This window comes from Octodon degus, unplaced genomic scaffold, assembly GCF_000260255.1.
Source record: "Octodon degus isolate 3935 unplaced genomic scaffold, OctDeg1.0 scaffold00001, whole genome shotgun sequence".
Classification (NCBI taxonomy): Eukaryota; Metazoa; Chordata; class Mammalia; order Rodentia; family Octodontidae; genus Octodon; species Octodon degus.
Window position 1 is genome coordinate 17808739 of NW_004524577.1, and position 7648 is coordinate 17816386.

At 37.6% G+C, this 7648-nt stretch overlaps 1 non-coding gene across 1 annotated transcript; it reads right to left on the reverse strand.

The window, feature by feature from the left end:
• Window positions 1-3646: 3646 nt before the first annotated feature.
• On the reverse strand, window positions 3647-3752 carry LOC111815252. Its single transcript, XR_002819981.1, has one exon. It is a non-coding gene; the product is annotated as a U6 spliceosomal RNA (small nuclear RNA).
• Window positions 3753-7648: the final 3896 nt, after the last annotated feature.

Here is a 7648-nt window from a genome sequence, read left to right on the forward strand (position 1 = left end):
GTGATATGCATGCAAGAGAGAACGAGAGTGAGGGAGTTCTACGCTGGACCGTATGGCAGCGCTCGAACAGTGGACGCCGAGGCTGCTTGGAGAGTTGTTCTGTGGGTTTCTGCTGGTTTATGGAAATGAACAGTTAATGCTGATTTTTTGTGTTTTTCCCATTTTCGCTCTTCTGAATTTTTCATATTTTTCTCTTGTGTTTCTTTTTCCAGTTTTGCATGCACATATCTGGTAATCTGAACAACTAATTTGAAGACAACACTGCAATAGAACACATGCAGTCAAATTCATTTTTTTTTTTAGTGAAGTTCTGTGTCATTTGTGATGTTTTCTTTTATTACTAGTTTGTCTTCTCTTTTAAAATAAACGTAAAAATATAGGCTTGCTTGGAATAAACATAACATTTTCTCCAAATAATCTTTAAGACCTTGTGATCCAAAAGGGATTATAAGAAGCAGATTGGCTATAATCAAGTTTGTAAAATGCCAGTTTAAGTTATAAAAACAAGATATTATTTTGCATTTGTGAGATTAAAAAGTGGCCCAAGTACCTTAGTACTCTACTGAAACATAGGAAAACTCACCTTCATTAGTAAGTCATTGGTCTTCTACTTTTAGAGCTCACAGTGTACAAAGGTCAGAGTAAAGCTGTCCAAGATCACTTTTCCAAGGCAGTGTCATACTCTGGCACTATATATCATCTTTCTTGTTTTATGCAAGTTTTCAGGTATACGTGAATAAACCAAAGTAATGAAAAATGTTTTTGTACATTTTCAGTCACCAGTTCTGAAGCCAGAATGGACAATGATCTTGCCATTGAGGTTCTGATTTTCAGGAGGTTCAGAAGTTATATTTCATCCATTTCTTTAAACCTAGAGGGACAAGTGAGGTAGATGCAGGCCTGCAGGAAATACTGTGCAGTAGGTCCAATAAAATAGGAACCATAGCTGGCAGGGGAGTTGGTAGCATTGTGTAGCCAAGATTGTCAGAGCCGTCAGTATGTATTTGAGATGGGGCCCATTGGAGACAGAACTCATGCATGCTAAGTGCATAGAGGAGGAGCTCATAGAGCTCTGATATCACTGTCTTTGGGAAAGAAACACAGAAGTCGATAAGTAAATCAACATACAAATGCAAAGGACAATCCTGAAGTGAGTGTGGCAGTGCACTCCTGGTGTCCCAGACCTCTGTGAACCTGAGCCAGGAGGACCTCAAGTTTAGGCTCATCTTGGGAAACTGGACAAGTTTCAAGACAGTAGGGATCTGTTGGTCTCTCAGAGTGGTCTGTTGGACCTGGGGAGAAATGGTTGCACGAATGACAAAAAAATAGACACGAAGACAAGAGCTGTCAGGTGGTGTCTTGTCTGCCTGGTTGGTGAGCGGACCCCCAAGAACAAAAGTAAGGGTCTTTATTTATACCTTTGCAAAGTCACATGCCACAAGGTTGCCAAGCAACTAATAACTCATAATGCCTAGGCAGGATGTTTTCCTCAACACTGAGGTAGCTTGACTGCTTCAAGCATGAGGCACATCCTGCCCTCCACATATGGTCACCTTCAGCTTCAGCATCTCTCAACACCAGAAAAAATGAGTGGAAAACAAACAGAAGCAGATACTGTTCTCTTAAAGCAGAGAGCTACCTTTAGTGAAACACAGTATTAAAGTTGTAAACAGCATCTTAAAAGCAGTCAAAATAGACTACTTCATATCCAAATGTCCAAAATGTTATGAAATTGATAGATGTATTTCAAAGATTTTTAGTGAAACAGTGGTATCATTTATTTCAAAAATTACATCTCTACTGAACATACTAACTTTCTTTTTAAAATTTTTTATTTATTTGGTACATGGTTATGTGGTGCAGCTTGAACTCATAGTCATCCTTCTTTCTCAGCCTACCTAGTGCCACAGATGTGTGCCACCATGCCATTTTGGTGGCCAGCTTGGTGTGCCCATGGTTCTGGGGTGACATGCATTAGTAGAGATAGAACCTGGGTCCTTGGACTTGCCAGGCAGGTGCTTAGACTTCCAAGCTATCTCCCCAGCCCCATACTGACTTTCTTGAAAGTATGTGCTTGATCATTGGAAACAGAAATTAACACTAGTTCCAAATAACTATTGATTGGAATTTTAAAACCATTTCTGTATTGGAAATTAAATTTTTAGGTAGTTGCACTCTTGCAATATGAAAATACCTCTACCACATCTATGCAGAAGGGTACTTTGAGGACTTTCAAGTGACCAAAATGTGAATCTCTGCTTACCATGTTGTGCTCATTAGCTGGATGACACACACTTCAGATGTACACTCAGTGTGAAACTAATATTGTTATTTTGTTTTATGTATCTATAATTACAGCAAACATGGTCAGCTTTTGTCACGAAATCACAGAGACCACTTTTCTTCCAAAGAAGGTACATATTGTACTTGCAGCATTTGTTCTGCTTTCTCGCTTGTCCTATATGGTCCGTGTTTCATCACAATGTAGTATTCATTATCCCAATGTGCACATTTTAATAAGCAGGGCTCTAATCCAAGGATAATAATATCCTTAAGCTTAAAATCTCTAGTGGGTCATAAGTATTTTAAATTGCTGGCTTTTCTTATGTAATGAGGCTTAAGTTATCACGATGAAGCTAAACAGGGAATTGACAGGTATGATAATCTGTTTCTTAAAATACAAAAATTATAATTTCTTAGGACTTTTACTTAAAGAGCTATTGAGTTGAATACTGTTTTCAAGTACCATTCTATGTAGATAACAACAGGTATTTTTAGATTGGCTTTTGAATGGATTATTTGAAATAATGACTATGACTTATTTTAATATAGAAATAATAAAACACCAAGATTACATCTACATTATGAATGTCAAAAAATTAGTAATATCTTCTTAAATAAAAATTGAATATATATATTAAAATATGTATTTAATATAGGACTTTAGGAAGAAAATTAGTTTAAAGGGAAAAAGCTATATATACAGAGTTTTATATATATATATATACATTTATAAATATACACGTATAATATATGACATGATATAATCTATAATATATTACATATAATATATAATATGTAGCCTGGTGGATCTAGGTCCCTCCTTTCTCCTTATTCCTCTGCTTCCTAGCACCAGCCATGAGCAGAGCCCCCACTGCTATGGTGCCCTGCCTGGGAGCCAGCTGACTGTGGATAAGATCTCTTATCAACTGTGATATATACACTGGAGGTGTGCTGTTCTGTGTCCAGTGACGAGGAACTACCTAAGATAATATACTTAGAAAAGAATTCTTTATGTATAATATTATATAAGGAAAATAAATATTTTATATATGTTATTTTTATAGTTGTATACAGATTATATTTGAAGGCATAAAACAGCTTTTATTAACTTTCTTTTTTTGTTTTGTATTTAATACAAGGTCTATAGGATCTCACTAAACAGATCTGACTCATAGTGATCTTTCTGTTTCCAGCCTCCTAATTACTGGGATTACAGGCACGCATCACCACGCCCAGTCCCAATCGCTGTCTCAGTGCGCCTTGGGGTAGGGCTGGCACAGGATGCTGGGGATCAAACCCCAGCCCCTGTGTCTGCCTAAAGAGGCACTTCAATCTTCTGAGCTATCTGGCCAGCCCTTAAAAAAAAAGTATGGAACACTTCACAAACTTGTGTGTAATCCTTGTGCAGAGTCCATGTTAATCTCTTTCATTCATTCCAATTTTCGTATATATGCTGCCAAATCGAACACATTAGCTTTTTGCAATACTGTATTTTAAATGTATCCGGTAAACTAAGAAGCAACACAACTCATACAACTTGAGAGAAAGCAACTCAGCCTATTTGTATTACAGTCTATATGCTGATTATACGTTACTTTTGGGTGATCTCTGTTCTCTAGTATTGGCAGAGGTAGCAATTGTAACACAAAAATCAAATTTTTGAGTGTGCAGGACTATGTTTAGCCTCATTGGTCATGAACCTAGTGATCTCCACAATCTCTTGTTAGGCAACATTGGGTTTCTAGAACTGTGGACTTCTGGGGCTGATGAGCTATTGAGTAACTAATATGCTAGATGACCCGTATGAAACTGAAGACTCTTTCTCAACATTAATTGTTATTTTGAAGACTTAATTGCACTTTTGACAGTTATTATAAATAATTAAGTTACTACCAGAATTAATACTTGTCTTCTATACTTACAGACTATCAATATCTATCATTTTGGGGAGGGCACCATAGAAGATTTGTCTTAACATAATTTGAAGATCTATTTTAGGGAAGGATGTTTCCCAAAGACCATCTTTGCATCTCGAACTAGTAACGCTTCCGCCATGTAAGTTTGCTATGTCCTGCATTAATCTCCCGAAGCTTTAGACTGTCCATGTGAGAAATAGACTTCATCTTTTCTGCCAAACCACTCTTCATTGAAATGATTACTCACGTTACAATCCCCCCTCAATTAATATCCTGAGCTCCCACTATGTACTTTTTCCAAGAAGACATTCAGTTTCCTAGCTAAGAACGAAAGCCTTTCCATTCCGAACCATAAGTTTGTAGCTCTAAGTTACCTAGCAATTCACCCTTGCCCCACACCACTTGAGTTAGCCACCCGAGATAGGTTTTAAGCATTTGAATTCAGCCAGTGAATTACAATATAACTGCTTCCGTGTCTTAGGTACAAAAGGAGCGTAGCTCTGTTGTCCTGCAACCTGCTACCTCATTGCTGGGGGTGCTTTCACTTTTTTGCTACAGTGAAAGGTTTTGGGGATTTCTTGGTGTCTGAGTATTTCATTATCTGTACAAAAAAATTAAGCCTGGGAACTTACTTGTAGTACCTCTGATGACACTGAGATGAAATTTTAAATTTTACACGGCAGGACAATGGTAATTACTACATTAATTTTCACAGTAGTCCAAATATCTGATTCTTGGTGTTGTGAAATCCCTGCCTCTCTTGGCTTGAGAGCTGATTTCTGTGCAGCTCTGAGTCATAGCACACTGTCTTGACATGCAACATTTCATTCAGTGGTTTGCCTAGTGAAGGACAGTTTGCTTTCTTTCAAGGTTCATTAATGAACGGAGCTCTTCTGAGTACGTGGATACTAGTTGTGCCAGGTCACCTCACCTGGACACAGCGTCACACACATTTTTGTTTGGATTGTGATGCTCAGCAAACTTTGAAGTGTTTGAGAAAACGTATCACCTGCTTATTGTCCTTCTGTACATTTTACTTGAAGAGGATTTTCTTAAGGTTTTTGGCCCACTTTTTGGTTCGGTGTTTCATTTTCTCATTGTTAAACTTTCAGAGATTATCATGAGTCTTTTTGGAAATGCCTCTCCCAGTTGACCCAGCCTTCCTGATCTCTTTACCTTGCTTTTCAAAAATCACTATTTTAATATTTTTTTCCATATTTTAAATTTTTCATGAGGTCCAATTTATCTCTTTTACAGGTCCCATTTATTTCCTTAAATGTTACATACAAAATATCATCATAATCTGCGTCAGTAAACTTTTTTTTCTTATGTTTGTCTGTAAGGTTTTCTGAGGCTTGCTTTTCACTTTTGGCCACAAATCATTTTGTGATAATTATTGTGGAAGATAAAACATCTAGGTTAATTTTGTCATATGAATGTCTACTTATAGCTCTATTTCTTGAAAAGTACTGCCTTTGCCTCATTATCCTAGATCAGTTGATTATGTTTGTTTTGCTCTTTGAACGCTTCAGATTGATTCTGTGAATCAGCTGTGTATAGTTTCAGTGGAATCCAAGGACCTTGATTATCATAGGTTCAGAATAAGGTAGCATATTCATCCTCTTTGTTTTTGTGTCATATTAGGATAGCTGTTCTAGGGTTTTTGCCTTCCCATAAAAAAGTAAGAATCGATTTGTTCATATAAGCAAAATATAGTGCTAGCATTTTGTTTTGTTTTTTTGTCTAAAAATTTATTAAACCTAATTAATATCTTACATGAGGATCTGAACAAAGGCTAATGAGTTATTTAAATGTTATGTGCCCTGCTCTAGCAGCTTTCGTTTTTCTTTAAAATCCCCCCAATGTCCTCTTTCAATTTGCACATTGTGATTGCTTCAAAAACAGAACCCCAAGAACCTGAGTCTACTTTTCAAGAATCTCAATCACATTTATGGGAAACTTAATCAGTACGTATTTTTTTCCTCATTTCCTTTGGGGTAAGTATGATTATGGCTTTCTTGGTGGTGTTGATGTCAGCTTCCACTGCGGGCACCCCATGTCTCCCTCACATCATTCAAGCAAAAGAACCTGGAATCACAGAGGCCCAGCCAACACCCCAGATGGTAGTTAGGAGCACAGGCAAATGTCACTGACTCAGTGCTCCAGTGTTCCTCCCTGGCCCTTGGCTGCCCTTTCCCACCTTCCCCAGAAACCCTAGGGACCAGAGGTCTGATTTATCACAGAAAATTTGCCTTCCACCACTCACAAACACTCATTATTAGTATTTTTTATATATTTAGTACAGGGTCTACAGGGTCTCGCTACACAGATTGGACTCATAGTGAACCTTCTGTTTTCATCCTCCCAAGTGCTGGGATTAGAGGTGCACCACCCTGCCCAGTCTCAATTGCCATCTCAGCACACCCTGGTATTGGGGGCGGCACGGCACACCAGGGATTGAATCCCGGTCCCTCTGCCTTCCTAAACAGTAGTGCTCGTATTTTGATGAAGATTATTTCAAGCTAGGAAGAAATGAAATCTTGAAAATATCGATCCCATTGTGGTCTCTCTTGGCTAATCTCTCAAGTGGGTGTGAGGAGAAAGTGCAAAATCTCAGTTGTTGCAAGAAGCAGTTTAAGGTGGCAATTATATCCACTCGATTCTTGGTCCTTTTAAATTTAATTATGCTCTTATGGACTTTATAACCCAGAATCTGTCTCTCTCTAGAAGAGAAATATTAAAATCTCCAAGCCACATTCATATATTCATGTGCTTTTATTAGCAATTCTTATCAGTTTTCCCTTCACCCGTGTTGAAGAATTGTTATTTAGCAATCCTTATCCTTGAATTGGCTTTCTCTATAATTACGGTGATACACCTGACCTTGCTTTCATTAGTTTAGAATGCTACATGTTTACATCTGGTGTACACAAAACTGCATAGAAAATGATATTTTTATACACAATCAGATTTAGTTCATTGATTTACTCTGATTTAATAATTCAGTTGTCCTCACTAGACTATTGATATTTAAAGTGATCACTGGCATTAGATTAAGATTTCTTGTACCTGTTATTGTTTTCTGTTCATTGCCTTTGTTCGGTCTTCTCAATTTTATCTTCTATACTGTCTGCCCTTTGTTTTATTTTTGTTTTTGTTTTTCATTTTATGTATTTGATACAGGGTCTCACTACACAGCTTAGACTCCTAGTGATACTCCTGTTTTCAGCCTCCCCAGCACTGGGATTACAGGGGTGTATCACAATGCCCAGACTCATTTGCTGGTTCAGGGTACCCCAGAGCCAGGGCTGGCATAGCATTTGAGACCTGGAAATCGAACCCCTTGTACTTGCGTTTGCCAAGTGGGTATTTATTCTGCTGAGGTATTTTGCTAGCCCAGTTATTTTAATTGAGCATTTAATAAGTCAAATATTTTATCATTTTAGTAT